Genomic DNA, 17,035 nt, shown 5'->3' with positions numbered 1-17,035 from the left:
CAGCATGAGAAACTGTATTACAGGGTCACAGCATTAGGAGGGTTGAAAATCACTGATTTAAAGTAAAAAAGGGAGAAAAGGAACTAGAGAATGACTTGCAGTCACCTGAGTTCGTCAATGGTAGGAGTAAACTTGATTTGAAGCCCCAACCCAGTAGAAGAAGAAAGCCCTTTCTAAAGAGGGGTCACTTCCGCAGAGCATTTTCAACACCGCACATCTACTCTCCTTTGCACAGTGTTGAAGTAAAAATAAATGCAATGTGTGCCTTCTGGGTTTTTCCAGCCGCACTCACGGGATGCCTGCATTGGCAGCAAACCCTGTGAGGGAGGTAGCTGTAGGGAGAACTCACAATGCTGTCATTTAGCCAGCTGATCTCTGTTCTCCCTCCTTGTCACACAGATTCCACTGCAGATTGTTCCCAAGAATCCAAGCCCCCCCCCCGTAGGGTAGAGGCAAGTTGTCCCCTACACCATCCCCACAACACTCCCCACCTCACTTTTCCACCCCCAGTGCCTTCCAACCTTATTAATTACACCAAAGCTTCCCAACCTGCTTTTCAGCCAGGTGGTACTGATGCTTGTGTCTTTAATCCCAGGATTCAGGAGGCAGGTGGATCTGGTCTACAGACTGAGTTCCAGCCAGGACAGCCAGGACTACAAAGAGAAACCCTGACTTGAAACAAACACAAACAAACAAACAAAAACCAAACCAAACCAACAAACAAAAATCTTTGCAACCAGTTTTTCAGTTTTTCAAAGCTTTGGGCCTTATAGGGAATTCTAGGAGATGCTGGGCCTCCATCTTATTCCAGAGGAAGCTGCATAAAGTCAGCCATAGAACTGTTTTCTGAATTCACACATTCGCTGCCCACATCACTCCTTGAGCGAACCTCCTTCACTGTCTTCCGTTTCTCTTTCTCTCTCTGCGCGTGTGTTTTACCTCCAGGTTTTTCACAGTTGGCTCCTCTATGGCTGACTGTTCTCATTTCCCTCCACAATGCTTACTTCTGTGCCTCGGGGGTAATGGGTTTCAGTCTTTTATGTAGGACTTGCCCAGCTTCACCATGCTTAAGCCTCCATAAAACTTTCACATGACAGCTATTTGATCTAAGGTAAATAAATGACAGTACCTCTAACAATGGACTGAGTCTTTAACCAGTCTGCTTAAGACAGCTAGCAATGTCCACTCACATTCTACCAGAAAGATCTGTAAAGGATAAATATGTACTCAAGGTGCCTACCATCTGCTTTATTTCCCACCAGGGACTTCTGAGAAGAGATTAGGTGTTTGTCAAAGGTCACAGCATGGCAGAGCAGGGGTGCCAAACTTCAAAGCACTGGTTCCTCTGGCTTTGTCACACATATCCACTAATGAGGTCCTTTCAGAGATATTTTAATTCTCATCACTATGCACTAAGACACAAATTAAATAGGTTTGCTGAAAGAAAACCGACTCTATAAATGGGAGCGAGCGCCTTCACTTCTCTGAACTTCAAGGTCATATTTGCACACATGGTTTGACACAGTTGATATCAATACTGAAGTAACAGCCACACAATACTCAGCCACTGATATAAGTAGTCTAGCCACTGGCTGAAAAGACAAACCAATTGCATTCTTTGGAGCTTCCGTGGGTTAAGTGGTAATCCTTCTTCCTTTTACACCATGGCAAATGGAAGTTAATTCTCAGGTCTGACGTTCATATTAGTTGATTAGGTGCTTCTAATTCAGCAAACATATTACATTGAGGAGTGGTATTTGCTGACTCACACAAGAGCAGATTTAACCATTGACTCAATATCACCCAATAGCAATCGCCATCCTAGGAGGTAAATTGGTACCACTGTCAACATCCTTTGAACTTTTCTCCATAGCAAGTACTATCATTTGAGAAGAGAGGGTGGCAAAAGTCCTCTCTTCCAGTCCCTCAGCTATAAAAATTCCTGCTGCCTTGTCCATCATCCCTTCCTTTATTCCTTCCTTTCTTCCTCCTTCCCTCCCTTCCTCCCTTCCTGCCCGCCCTTCTCTCTTACTTGTAGCCCTGTAACCCAGGTTGCCTTTAAACTTCCAACCCTTCGGCTTCCGCATCTTGAGTGCCAGGATTACAGCTATACACCACTCCTGATGCCACCTTGTGTTACCACTTGTTCCTGTTTCCAGGTGTGTGTGTTTTAGTACACTGCTCCTTCAAGAATCGGTTTTCGCACTTATGAGATGACTGCCATTATGCTTGCTAAGGTTGTCATGAAACTTAAGCTAAATCACAAATCTAGATCACTTGGTGTATCTGCCATGTTGTAAGTCATAAGAAATTGATTATTAGAAGAGACCAGGATTTTAAGCCCTAACATACAGAAAAGAGAGGGGGACCCCTTGGAGCTGGGGAAACCACTGACCCATCTGCTGTACAAATTACATCACAATTTTGCCTCTAGGCTTACCTCCCCAGATGTTTATCTTCTGGAATTCACAAAAACTTCCTTAGACCCCACAAGAAAGAAGAGAGCCTCCCGTGGTCTCTCAGATTACTTTACACCTCTCAGAACTGTCTTTTACACATAGATTCTGGCCAGTCTGCAGATCTCATGCCAGGCTGCGAGTGAAGACACTGCATGGCTCATTCTTTCATCGCTGTGTTTGCAGCCCTTGGGTGGACGAGCGTATGGGTGAAGGGAGAGATACTAAGAATGAGGCAACATAACCACTTTAGAGATGGGGCCCAAGAACCCATATTACTAGGCAAAGCAGCTTTTGTTCTACAGATTCACCTAAGCCTGAATCTAAACAGACCAGTAAGGCACATGCTATTCGCAGAATTGTTAGTCAGTCAAGGGTGGTTAAGAAATCTTTGCAAACTTTCCAGGGAAATGCATGATTAGTGGTGATATCAGGCATGACCAACACTGGATAAAGCACGTTGTTAATCAGGGAGCCCAGGGAAGATGATACACGCCTGTAGCTCACGAGGTTAGCAGATCCACCTCTAGTTAGGAACAAGTCTTTCCATGCCTGATCTGTGATCAGCAGGGTGGCAGAGACTGGGCTCCAGGGAGCAGGCTCCCTGCAGTCGTGTTTGCTGCAGCCGGTGATGTAAGATCTAAAGATAGAACGCAGCTATGGAGATAGATCATCTGCAGACAGCCCTTCGGAGTACCTACAGAGCATTCTAGAACACAAGGAAGTCGTGATGACAGTGACTAGCTTGACTTGTCAAGACACATGAATCCCCATCTTATTCTTTTTCGTAAAGACAACTGAAGATGGTACTGCTTATTAATTGATCGCTTACACCTTCCTCTTTTTTTTCTAAAGTGACGTACTAGAATTGCTTCCCACGTGCCCAGGGGCTCCCCCCAAAGTGGAAGATGTCTTCTTGACTCCACATTAGGTGCCTTCACATAAGTATCCAACGCCAGTCACGTCAGGAGGACTGCCACCACGGAAACTTCCAGCCATACAGATGAGGCTTCCAGCACCAGGCTTTTAACCCTCGGCAAGCACACCACTGATTTTACGGTGGACGAGCCTAAGTAGAGCAGTTGCCCCAAATGAATGCTGCATCAGGGAAACGCGGTGTTATAGACATGCTTTGACTGCCTGTATCCCACAGCTCCGGGCTTGACCAAAGTCTTGAAGACAGTGGCTCACACTGCCAGTGTGGTACCATGGTCCCTGCCTGGCTCCGGGGACTTTGTTTGAGGACGACTGAGAAGTCTGTTATGACCTGCCACAGACGGCTGAAAGGGCTGGCACAGAATGCTCGCTTTAGGCTGCCTCACGCTAACCAACCAGTGTCTGCAGATAATGTTAGAAGCTTACAGAAAAAAAAAAAGAAAGAAAAAATGGAATGCAAAAGGCCACAGTGAAGCTATGCAACAAACCCCCTTGGAGGAGAGAGTTTCTTTGGAAAGTTGTGACAATCAAAAAAGGTGTGTGTGTTATGAGTGAAGCCACTCTGAGTCACCACATACATGCTCCTGACTCACCTAGGCCCACAGCAACCCAACCAGCCAACTGTGAACAAAAACTACGGACACCATCTGTTGAAATATACATTTCTTCAAGGAGGAAAAGCCTCACAGGAAACCAACTCTGCTGAGACGTTGTTTGTCCAGAGGGGTAAGAAAATAAATTTCTGTTTTTAAGCCACCCTGGTTTAAACAATAAAACAAAGGCTTAAATAGGCAAACCAAACCCCACAAAACCCCACCTTTCCATCTCTGCAGACTGAGTCTGTGTTGGGACTCTCTTTAGCACTCAGCAGGACTTATACTGAACTTAATAATACACCTATGAGAACAACTTAGGGTTTTCATTTTAACAAGACTTTTGTCATTAGTACGTTGCCCTGGCTACGTGCATGACTTTCTAGATTTCCCCCATAGACAATGGTGCCTTAAAATAGTAAAAATAAATGAACGAATAAATAAATAGGATAAATCTCAGAAAACTTAGTTTGGTCATTGTGGTAGTTTGAATGTGATCAGCCCCATAAGCTCACAGTGAGGGGCACTACTAGGAAGAGTGGCTTTGTTAGAGTAGGTATGGCCTTGTTGGAGGAAGTGTGTCACTGTGGGGACAAGCTTTGAGGTTTCCTATGCTCAGGATACTGCCCCGTGTCTGCGACCATTTTCTGCTACCTTCTGATCAAGATGCAGCCAGCACCATGTCTGTCTGCATGCCGCCATGCTCCTCGTCATGATGATGACCATGGACTGAATCTCTAACACTGTAAGCGGCCACTCCAGTTACATGTTTTCTGCTAGAGGAGTTGCTATGGCCATGGTATCTCTTCACAGCAATATAAACCCTAACTAAGACAGCCATGGATTCTTGTTTGCTTGTTGTAGCTTGTGTATCTTTTGATTTCTGTGTTTGTTTGTGTGTGTGATATACCCTTTGAGGCATGGTCTCTCACTGTGCCTGGAACTAATTTGCAGCTAAGCTGGTGACTAGTCAGTCCCGCTGATCCTCCTATCTCCACCAATCAGGGGGCTAGGGTGACGTGAGCGTTCAACCATGCCAGACCTTTTCTGTTGGCTTTGTGGGTTTGGAGCCAGGTCCTCACGCTTGCTCTGCAATCATTTTATCTCATGTGCCCCTTTCCAGACTTTTGCCAATGCATTCATACATATGATACCAAAACACGAGCAAGAAAATAAAAGAAGTTGAACCTTAGGAAATTAAAAACTCTTGTACTTCAAACAACATTATTAAAAAAAGATTAAGACATAGAGAATAGGAGAAAACACTGGTAAATCATACATTTGTTAAGGATTGAATCTCTAAAATATATAAAAGGTGTCACTGTGAAGATATCCCCAACAAAAATCCCATAATCTCCTCTTTCCATTCCTGAAATACTTGAAAACATAGGTCACACTGCAGCCATGTTATCAATATGCTAACTTTCATCAACTAAAGCCAGATCCGTCAAGAACAGTGGGAACATGGAACACTCTTGCCACACTCTGAGCCTGATGGATGACACATAAGGGGTCCAAGAAGAATACTGATTACACTAATGGCTGCAAAAACAATTTGAAGCAGAGGCTACAACATTACCCGTGTGGTAAGATTTATGTTCCGGTGCTGAGTTCATGTGTGAGCTGTGCGAGTGACATGGGTAGGAAACTTGGAGCTCTGACATAATTCTTCATGCTGGGATAACAGGCCTGCCCTACCCACTCTCAGGAACAATTGCAGTGGGATTGAAGGGTGACAACGTACACACTGAAAGCACTTGCTAATCCCAAAACGCTAAACAAACATCACTTGTATTCCCGCCTCGGTCTTGAATTTACAAAAGCAGCCGCTGCTTTCCCAGTATCCCCTTTATTCTTGGCTGTTGATAAATGCTTCGTCTTTCTCATGCAGTAGAGGGAGAACAGGAGGAAATCAACCTGCTGGTGATAACCATTTCTGCATAGATCTCCCTCCAAAACCAGCTAAGCAGTTACAGCGAAAGCTAAATACCGTTGCAACCCACTGCAGAGACAGAGGATGATGGGCTGGTAAACTACTCGGAACTTCCATTTGCAACACTGGGAGCTGTGTCTGCTGGGCCCACTGAGAAGGAGAGGTGAGTGTGACCTGTAATCTATCTTACTCGACGCTGTCAGCTTCCCTTATAGCCCCTTCAAGCAAGCAGACACTCTTAAAGTGCTGTAAATGGAACTAATAGCATGTGTTAGGAGAATATTGACAGTCTACATCAATGATGCTTACCCAAGTGAGAGACCTACAGATATTTCAAAATCTGATGTTCTCTGAGCTTATTTCTTTGCTACTTAAAGAGAAAGGTAATCCATTAATGATGAGAAGACACTTGGAAAGGGTAACATACAAGATTTTATCAGTCAAAATACTTTCCTTTGGGTTTGGGGGGGGTGTTATAGGATAATCGGTTGCCTTACACATGAGAGAATATATCACATTGCCCTTTGATTTATAAGAAATGAATGTACCAGTGGCCAACAAGATGGTTCGTTGGGTAAAAGTGCTTGCCACCAACCTGATGGATAATCTGAGTTCCATCCCCAGAACCCATGTAAATAAGGAGAAAACTGACTCCCTTAAGTTGTCCTCTGACTTTCTAATGCATACTGTGGCATGGTTCATACACACATACAAACACACACACACACACACACACAAATAAATAAATAGTAAGTATTGATCTTTCAGAGGACCCAAATTTGGTTTCCAGTACACACACTGGGTGGTTCACAATCATCTATAACTCTAGTTCCAAGGGAATTTGATGCTTCTAGCCTTAGAGCATCTATACTCACTTGTACACACACACACACACACACACACACACACACACACAATGGAGCTTTGAAAAAGAAATGGATATACCAAAAGAAGAGCAGTATGTTGTGGATATTTGTACACTGTGTGAAGATAAATTGCTGTGATTGGTTTAATAAAAAACTGAATGACCAACAGCTAGGCAGGCAATATAGGCGGGACTTCTAGGCAGAGAAAGGAAGTAGGAGGAGATAATCGAGGTGAGGCAGAGATGCCAATGAGACAAGGAAGAAGTCAGGCATACAGAAGGAGAGAAAGGTAAAAGGCCACACGGTAAAATATAGTTTAATAAAAAAAGCAAGTTAATTTAAGTTATAAGAGCTAGGGGGACAAACCTAAGCTAAGGCTGAGCTTTCATAATTAATATTAAGTCTCCATATTATTATTATGTTGGAGCTGGCTGGTGGGGCAGAAAGAGGCTCGTTACAGCAGTGTTGTTTTGTTTTCTCTTTTCTCACTGTCACCACAGACCCCTACCTATAGTCATGACATGCAGGTCTTGGTTCTTCGTTAGAACCTCTCCAGTCATGGGAACAGGAAATATTATTTGTCCGTTATTCTTGCTTGACTGTTTGAATCAGGGGAATCAGGGTTTCTCTGTGTAACAGTCCCGGGGATTAAAGGCATAAGCCACCACCACCTGGCCTCTCTCCCTTATTCTTTTTTTTTTTTTTTTTTTTTTTTGGTTTTTCGAGACAGGGTTTCTCTGTGACTTTGGAGCCTATCCTGGCACTAGCTCTTGTAGACCAGGCTGGCCTTGAACTCACAGAGATCCGCCTGCCCCTACCTCCTGAGTGCTGGAATTAAAGGCGCGCGCCACCACCACCTGGCCTCTCCCTTATTCTTATCCTGCACGTTTTGCCATTCCCTGTCACATCATCTTTTAATATTTGCTAGCTGCTGCTTGTCTTTTAGTTCCATCATAGCCACCATATTTAAGGCTTTTTTAAAAAAATTCTACTTTAAAGCAGACCAGGACAGAGACAGTGCTTCCTAGTTGTTCTTCAAACCTTTATCGAAGATTTATTATTACATTTTATGTATGTGTGTCTACGCGTGTGTGTGTGCGTGTGTGTGTGTGTGTGCGCGCGCACGCGCATGTGGATGCTAGAAGGGGTCATTGGATCCCTTGGAACCAGACCTTAACAGGTTGTTGTGAGTTAGTTACATAATGAAGTCGCTAGGAATCAAACTTGGGTCCTCCGGAAGCACAGCCGGTGTTCTTATTGCTGAGCCATCTCTCCAGCCCTGGTTTTTAAGTTTTAGATGGGGCCTTGCTATGTAGTCTAGACTGAGGCGCATGATCCCCCTGCCTTAGCCTTTTCTGTGCCTTTACAGGTGTGCACACCACACCCTGATTTTCTTCATCCTGCGATGCTTCCATCCATCTTTTACTATTGTACCAAATGTAAATTGTTAAAGGAAAGATATCTATATGTTTTATATAGTTTAAGATATATTTCCCTATGAAGTAGATGCGATGACCATACTTCTTGAAAAAGAAACTTAGACATATGATCTGATAATTACATATATAGAGAGACAGATATATACATACATATATCTGTATATATGGAGGCAAAAGCTGGACTTTTCTTTCTACACCTTGAACAGACTATATTGTACATGGTCTAGACATACTACTTGTGGGTTGGTGGTTGAATTGACTCTTCTTAGTTAGTATGGGCTACAAATCATACACTAGTAGATTAAGAAAAATATAGTCTATTGTGATTTTTTTTTTTAGTTAGAAAAATATAAAGTTAACTAAAAGCCAGTAAGGCCCTTGTTGTGCAAGCCTGGAGACCTGAACTTGATCCCTGGAACCCATGGGCTCTAGCTTGTTTTCTATTGCTGCCATAAAACATTCTGGCCAAAAGCAACTTGGAGGGGAAAGAGTTAATTGGACGTCCACATTCTGATCACACTCCATCATTGAGGGAAACCAAGGAATGAATTCAGGACAGAAACCAGAGGCCAGAGCTGACAAGAAGGTCCTGAAACTGCTTACTGACCTGCTCAGCATGCTGGTTAATATAGCTCAGGTATTGCCTGCCCGGGGTAGTGCTGACTACAGCAGGCTGGACTCTCCTACATCAACTGATCAAAGGAACGTCATGCAGACTTGTCGACAGGCCAGTCTTAGGGAGGCATTTTCGCAGTGGAGGTTTCCTCTTCCCAGATGACCCCAGCTTGTGTCAAGTTGACAGAAACCAACAAGCATAGCATGTAATGGTAGAGGGAGAAAACCACTCCATAAAGTGCTCTGACCTCCACTTGCACCCTCCCCCAAAACACATACACACACCATGTGCACACACACAATAATAAATAAAATCAAACATAAAAATGAATTTGAACTGGGTGTGGAAACACAGGCCTATAGCCCCAGTCCTGGGAGAGGCTAAAGCAGGAAATTGGTGAGTTATAGGTCCACTTGGGCTAGCAAACAAGATTTTAACTAACAGTAAGTAAATTCACTAATTTAAATTATTCCCCAATATTTTAAATTTTATGGTTTTACGTAAAAATCAAATTGTCTAGGGAAGCCTGAAAGTCTCCAAACACTAGGCTATTAGAAGTCAACTCAAGTGGCTGAAAATGGTGACACACACCTACCTGTAATCCCCATACTTGGGAGCAAAGGGAAGAGAATTGTTGAGTTTGAGACCAGCCTGGGATACACAGTGGGACCCTATCTCTAAATAAACAAGGCACACAATACAAAGTGAAAGTATGTAATAGTAACCCAGTTGACAAATACTTGAACACCTTCTATTTGCCAAGAATGTTCCTAAGCCCTGAGAATAAAATAGCCAACAATACAAGCCCCTGGCTCTCAAGAATATTACATTTTAAGATTACGAGGAAATGTACGAATAAAAATATGTGATCGGGTAGGAAGTTACCAACAAAAAGTAATTCTGAAGAGGGCAACGAGCTGGATTACTGTAATAGAGGGTATCTAATGTCCTTATAACCACAAGGTCTGGTCTGGTCTGGCAGACTAACAAACAAGGAGAGTCTATGACAGTGTGATACGTTTGCCAGGCAGTTAGCAATGAGACTTGATGGGAGGGTGGCCTCCCTCCTCATTCCTGACCACGGACAAGCCAGAGCAGGGAAAGAGTGTTCTTATCTGAGGCAGAGATTATGCAGCTATCTCTTGTTTCCGCCTGAGGAAGCCCAGAGATCAGAAGAGATCATCTTACCCTGAAAACTTCAGTTGTGAGAAATGAAGTTCAGTAAACCCAAACAGGAAACAAGAGACAACACAAAACTGTCCAAACAGATCTGCGAAGGACCTTCTAGGAAGGAAAGAGAAGAAGAGAGAGGGAGAATGAGGGAGATTAAAAACTCAAACAAGCTGGAAAAGAGATTGTACACAGCTGAAGAAAGGATTTTTAAAGGGGAGAGGAGATCCTAAATCTAACCCAAACGCAGCCCAGAGAACCTATAAGGAGATATAAACTATGAAGGAAGATTTAAGCTAGGCACACTGGTTTAATCCCAGCCTTTGGGATTCAGAAGCAGGCAGATCTCTGTGAGTTCAAGGGCCAGCCTTGTCTACAGAGTAATTTCCTACTAGCTGCCCTTCCAGAGGATTGGGGTTCAATTCCCAGCACCCACATGGCAGTTCACAACTGTCTGTAACTCCAGTTCCAGGGGATCTGACACCTTCATGCAGACATGTATGCAGGTAAAATATCAATGGACATAAGATAAATAAATTGTTCTTAAAATTATTTAATGATTATTACGTAGAGCAGAATTGAACCAATGACCTGGGCTGCAGTGGGTCTGGGACAGTGAACTCCATGGGAGCAGGAACGGATCCAGACCAGGGACAGTTGCGGAAGGAAGACTGGGCCAGCAACATAGGACAGAGCAGGCCTAAAGTGGTGAGCTACACGGGAGCAGAACTGAGTGAGACAGCGAACTCCACAGGAGCAGGTACAGGGGAGTAACCACTGAGCTAGCGGGTCAGAGTCAGGGACCTCTGTGAGTCCGGGCATGAATCTGGAATCTCCAAGGAACTAGGCCTGAGCCAGGACCTCGGCGGGTCCGGGCCATTTGTCTGGGACCTCGGAGGAAGTAGGCAGGAATCAGAAACCTCTGTGGGTCCAGGCATGAGTCTGGGATCTCTGAGGGAGTAGGCCTGAGCCAGCGACCTTTGCAGGACCAACCCCAAGTTAGGGACTTCTGCAGGAGTGGTTCCAGACCAGGGACATTTACAGAAACAGGTCCAAGCCAGCAACGTAGGCCAGAGCAGGGCTGAGACAGCAAACTCCATGGGAGTAGAGCAAACCCTGGGAGCGCTGAGCGATTTCCAGGAACACAGAGTGACCACCGGGGTAACCGGAACCGTGGCACTGATTGCACAGCAAGGAGCAACCATCTGAGCCTTGGATCCACTGCACCTGGAAGAATAATCGCCAGAGTCACAGACAGCCCTAACCACACAAATTAGAGGAAAAGGTGAGTAGACAAGATAAGAAAGAGCATTATAGACCAATCTCACTCATGAACATAGATACAAAAATACTAAATGAAACACTGGCAAATCGAATCCAAGAACACATCAGAACCATCATCCACTATGATCAAGTTGTCTTCATCCCAGAAATGCAGAAATGATTCAACATATAAAAATTTGTGTATATATATTCAACATATAAAAAATTGTGTATACTTGCACATTGTTTATATTTGGAGGTCATATTGTCCCCATTTATTGCACAATTGTTTGCTATGTCAGTCTTTAAGTTAGATAGATATTGAGAATAATATAGATCAATAGTCATCTAAGTTTGTCATTTATAATTAGACTAATCAGGTTCTTTAGATACATAGACATTATACTCAATATAGGTAGATAATCTTCAACCTCTTCAAAGAACTATAGAAAATGGCCTTTAATCTAACTCAGAGTTCTATGGTAGGGAAACACAATCGTTCCTGGCAACACTGATCTATTCCCGAGAGAATGTTGAGCACCAAAGACACTCCACCTGGAGCCTTTCTTCTTGGCAGAACTGGCCTTTGGGTAAAGAAATGCCCATACCTCAACTACTGACAGAGTTACAGAGTATCCGTAAATGGATAAAACAAGACTGTCATATCCTGTCAAGACAGGATAAGATAGTTTTGAAAAGTTCCTTGCCTTTAAAAATGGTATGTCAGTTACGTTAGGTCTTAGCCAAAATTGGTTGCTTCAACGCTACAAACATGATTTTGGATGTTTGCCCAGGTAGCCAGTTGTCTATGTGATTTGTTACATGTTCTGGAAGTTTGATTGCACTTCCTAATTACTCAGGTAACATTATTTCCCTTCTCAGATCTTTGATGGGATTGAAGATTATATAAACGTAGTTACTTTCTTTTCATGACATGGCCAAGTTATTTCTTATACAAGACTTAAGCTAGTTAGAATAGGATATTTGTATTTATTGTATATAATTGTATAGGTTTGTACTTACTGTATATAATTTCGTAGTAGGCTTAGAACTCTCTTACTTAAACAAAAGGGGGAGGTGTTGTGGGAGTAACTTCCGCTGCCTCAACCAATAGTCGCTGAAATACGAGCCCACAGTGCAGCGGGGAGTGACTTCCGCTCCGTCAGTCAATAGCTGCTGAAATACCAGCCCACTGGAACGTGGTATATTTCTCTTTTAAAAAGAGAAGCAGATCCGGATCAGGCCCTCTTGGTTCCGGCTCTTGGTTCCGGTGCTTGCTCCTGGCTCCTGCTCCCGGCTCCTGCGACTTGGCTCCCTTCCTGATGGTTTATGGTGTATGTAAGTTTTACCCCCCAAAATAAATAACCCCTTAAAACATAACTGGTGTGGGATTGATTCGCCGATAAATTTGTCAACGTAATCCACCACGTAAACAAACTGAAAAATAAAAACCACATGATCATCTATTAAGCTTTGACAAAAACAACATTCCATTATGATACAGGCCTTGGAGAAAGCAGGGATACAAGGAACATACCTAAACATAATAAAGGCAATATTCAGCAAGCCAACAACCAACATCAAACTAAATGGAGAGAAACTCAGAGCCATCCCACTGAAATCAGATAAGGTTGTCCACTCTCTCCATATCTATTTAATATAGTTCTTGAGGTCCTCGCTAGAGCAATAAGACACCAAAGGGAGACCAAGGGATACAAATCAGAAAAGAAGAAGTCAAAAAGTCAAACTCTCACTATTTATTGATGATGTTATGGTTTATGTAAGCAACTCCAAAAATTCTACCAAGGAACTTTTACAACTCATAAACACTTTCAGTAATGTAGCAGGATACAAGATTAACTAACTAACTAACTAAATAAATAAATAAATAAACAGTAGCCCTCCTTTACACAGATGATAAATGGGCCAAGAAAGAAATCAGAGAAATATCACCTTTAACAACAGCCACAAATAACATAAAATATCTCAGAGTAACTCTAACCAAACAAGTGGAAGACTTGTATGACAAGAACTTTAAATCTCTGAAAAGAGAAATTGAATAAGACACCAGAAAGTAAAACGATCTCTCATGCTCTTGGGTAGATAGAATTAACGCAATAAAAATGGCAATCTTACCAAAAGCAATCTACAGATTCAATGCAATGCCCATCAAAATCCCAGCAAAATTCTTCACAGACCTTGAAAGAACAGCACTCAACTTCATATGGGAAAGTAAAAAACCCAGGATAGCTAAACAGTCCTGTACAATAAAGGAACTTCTGGAGGCATCACAATCCCTGACTTCAAACTCTGCTACAGAGCTACAGTACTGAAAACAGCCTGGTATTGGCATAAAAACAGACAAGAGGGCCAATGGAACCAAATCAAAGACCCGGATATTAATCCACATGCCTTTGAACACCTGATTTTTGACAAAGAAGTAAAAAATATCCAATAGAAAAAAGAAATCATATTTAACAAATGGTGCTGCCATAGCTGAATATAAACACGTAGAAGAACAAAAATAGGTCCATATCTATTACCATGCACAAAACTCAAGTCCAAATGGATCGAAGACCTCAACATAAAGCCAGCCACACTGAACCTCACAGAAGAAAAAGTGAGAAGTACACTTGAACACATTGGCACAGGAGACCACTTCCTAAATATAACCCCAGCAGCACTGAGAGAAACAATTAATAAATGGGACCTCCTGAAACTGAAAAACTTCTGTAAAGCAAAGGACATGGTCAACAAGACAAAACGACAGCCTACAGAATGGGAAAAGATCTTCACTCACCCAAATATACAGAGGTCTGATCTCCAAAATATACAAAGAACTCAAAAAAATTGGTCATCAAAAGAACAAATAATCCAATAAAAAATAGAATACAGACCTAAACAGAGAACTCTCAACAGAGGAATCTAAAATGACTGAAAGACATTTAAGGAAATACTCAATATCCTTAGTCATCAGGGAAATGCAAATCAAAACAATTCTGAGATTCCATCTTATACCTGTAAGAATGACCAAGATCAAAAATACTGAAGACAACTTATGCTGGAAAGGTTGTGGGGTAAAGGGAACACTACTGAATTGCTGGTGGGAGTGCAAACTGGTACAGCCCCTTTGAATATCAGAATGGCGATTTCTCAGAAAATTAGGAAACAACCTTCCTCAAGACCCGGCAATACCACTTTTGGCTATATACCCAAAGGAAGCTCAATCATACCATAAGGACATGTGCTCAACTATGTTCATAGCAGCTTTGTTTATCATAGCCAGAACCTGGAAACAATCTAAATGCTCCTCGACCAAAGAATGAATAAGGAAAATGTGGTACATTTACACAGGAAGAAAAACAAATAATGACATCTTGAAATTTGCAGGCAAATGGATGGATTTAGAAAACATCATATTGAGTGGGGTAATCCAGACCCAGAAAGACAATTATCATATGTACTCACTCATAAGTGTCTTTTAGACATAAAGCAAACAAAACTAGCCTGCAAATCACAATCCCAGAGAACCTAGACAACAATGAGGACCCTAAGAGAGACAAACATGGATCTAATCTACATGGGAAGTAGAAAAAGACAGGATCTCCTGAGTAAATTGAGAGCATGGGAACCATGGGAGAGGGTTGAAGGGGAGGGGAGGGGCAGGAAGTGGAGCAGAGAAAAATGTAGAGCTCAATAAAAAACAATAAAAAATTATTATCACTGTGTGTCTAAGAGTGAGGGTGTGCATGCGCATGTGTAACATCCACATGTACACACGTAGCGGTCGATGGCCACTTTCAGAAGTTAGTTCTATCCTTCCTCTGAAGGTTCCAGGGACTGGAAGAGCCTTCAGGCTTGCATAGTAAGCATTTTTATGTAGCACAGGGGCTGAGGATGTAGTTCAATGGTAGAAGGCTTGCTGTTGTGCAGATTTATGTGAAATACCCTAGAAAACTGTGAACTGATGCTCAACGAAAGACAGACTTCTGGACTGTGGATTAGTAAAGATTTTACTTATAGGCAAGGGGTCAGTCTGAAGGGGTCATCATTTTATGTTTTTTTTTTCTTTGTTTTCAAGGAGGGTTTTATTTCTAAAGCAGAGAGACCTTTCTTTCTTCCTCATATTTCCCTCTTTGGCTCCACCTTATGAACAAAATGTTCAGATCCCCAATATTCCAGCATGTCTGGTCTGCACAGGTACTTTTTAACCTTAATTCCTAAACTAAAACAAGCGAGGGGAAAACAGCTGTTCTAGTGAGCAGCGAGAATCCAAACAGACTGGGCAATTTCTAAGGTTTCACGATGGAAAAAACAAAAACAAACAAACAAACAAAAAAACCCTCACACTTAGCCTATTTTGCTTTTCAGACAAAATGCCTCTCCAAACTTTGTGCAAATCCCGAAACTGTTCCAGGAGGGCGTCTCGGAGGGAGAGTGCTGGCGTTCAGCTCACATTTACTGGACTTTGCACAGCTGGAACCAGCGCCCTGGGCTGCAGCTCTTCCCGGAGTATGCAAGTGGCCCAGACAGGCCAGCTCCGAGCTCTGCAGCCCCACGCGGCGTCCCCGAGGCTCGCGCTGGCAGGTCGCCTGCTTGCTGACTCCACTTCCTCTGCTCGCTTTCCCGGAGATGCCCGCCCACGCCACCGCCACCCTGCCACTGAGAAGTCACGCTCCAGCCTCTGAACTGCTCGGAAGCTGCCGCGAGGGGAGGCAGTGGCGCGTGAACGCGCGAATAGGCAAGGGCCTTAGAGTGGAACCAGGAGACAGCCCTTAGCTGTGGCGGTCTTTACTTAGTTTAGGTAAGATAGAGCTACGTTGATTTTCCTGGGGACTGAATTCGATCTTAGTCTTGCAAGAGAGTGTTGATTTAGGCCAACTCTATCAGGTCTCCACCCGGTGCCACTGTCAGGAACCCCGGGCCCAGATGTTTCGGAGAGTAAATAAGCCCCGCCCCCCAGGAGGGCAAAATAACTGTAATCTTAACCCCCACCTCGCTCATCTTTTTTCCTCTGCATCTCAGTTTCACTGTGTTTACCAGGTTGTCTGGTGTCTGTCTACGTCGCTGCAATTCTCCTGCCTCAGTCTACTGCTGGGATAACAGGCATGCGCCACTGCAATCCGCACCTTCCATCACCTGGTTCACTAGAAGTCCCTGACCCCAACACTTTATTTAAAATACTGTCCAGCTCTTCCGACAAATCCCACATTAGCACCTAGGGCCCCAAGCACTCGCACTCACACCGGAAGCAGAACTCAGCTTCTCCTCGCGGCCAATGCCCCAATCATTTGCATCTCATCAATCTGTCCCATGTCTAGCCCGTCCCCTGACTTTGAAGAGAAGCTAATAATAGTGTGACGGTCAGGCCGACTACTGCCCGAAGAGCGCCCAGGAGCCGTCAGCCGTCATGCGTGCGTCACTACGCCTGCACCGAGCGCTGTGCCGCCCCAGCAAAGCGACGGTGGCGGAGGAGGCAGAGGTGGCGCAGTGTCCCTGAGGCAGAACGGGAGCCCCCAGTTTCGGCCGCGCCCCACGGGAGCCGCCGGGAAGTTAGATGGAAAGAGTTGACGCGGTGGCAGCCTCCCCCACTTCCTGCGGGGTCCCCCGTCGCGGCCCCATTGCACAATCCCTGCCTTGCAATTGCCGCGTGACTCGCACCCAGCCCGAAATGGTTCCCAGGTTTCCCAGTCTAGACTAGAGACGCAGCGTTCCCGCCTTAACCTCAGGCGCCCTCCAAGCCTTATCTTGACTTGGCCGCGC

At 43.8% G+C, this 17,035-nt stretch overlaps 1 long non-coding RNA gene across 1 annotated transcript; it reads right to left on the bottom strand.

Moving 5' to 3' along the window:
* Positions 1–10,546: 10,546 nt before the first annotated feature.
* LOC148122742 (uncharacterized) lies at positions 10,547–16,669 on the bottom strand. The gene is made up of 3 exons (XR_015737551.1): positions 16,517–16,669; positions 12,296–12,709; positions 10,547–11,236 (listed from the first exon to the last, which is right to left on the bottom strand). It is a non-coding gene; the product is annotated as an uncharacterized LOC148122742 (long non-coding RNA).
* Positions 16,670–17,035: the final 366 nt, after the last annotated feature.

Source organism: Myodes glareolus, chromosome 3 (assembly GCF_982192425.1).
Source record: "Myodes glareolus chromosome 3, mMyoGla1.1, whole genome shotgun sequence".
NCBI lineage: Eukaryota > Metazoa > Chordata > Mammalia > Rodentia > Cricetidae > Myodes > Myodes glareolus.
Note: the sequence above shows the minus strand (reverse complement) of the source record. Positions and strands in the feature narration are given on the sequence as shown.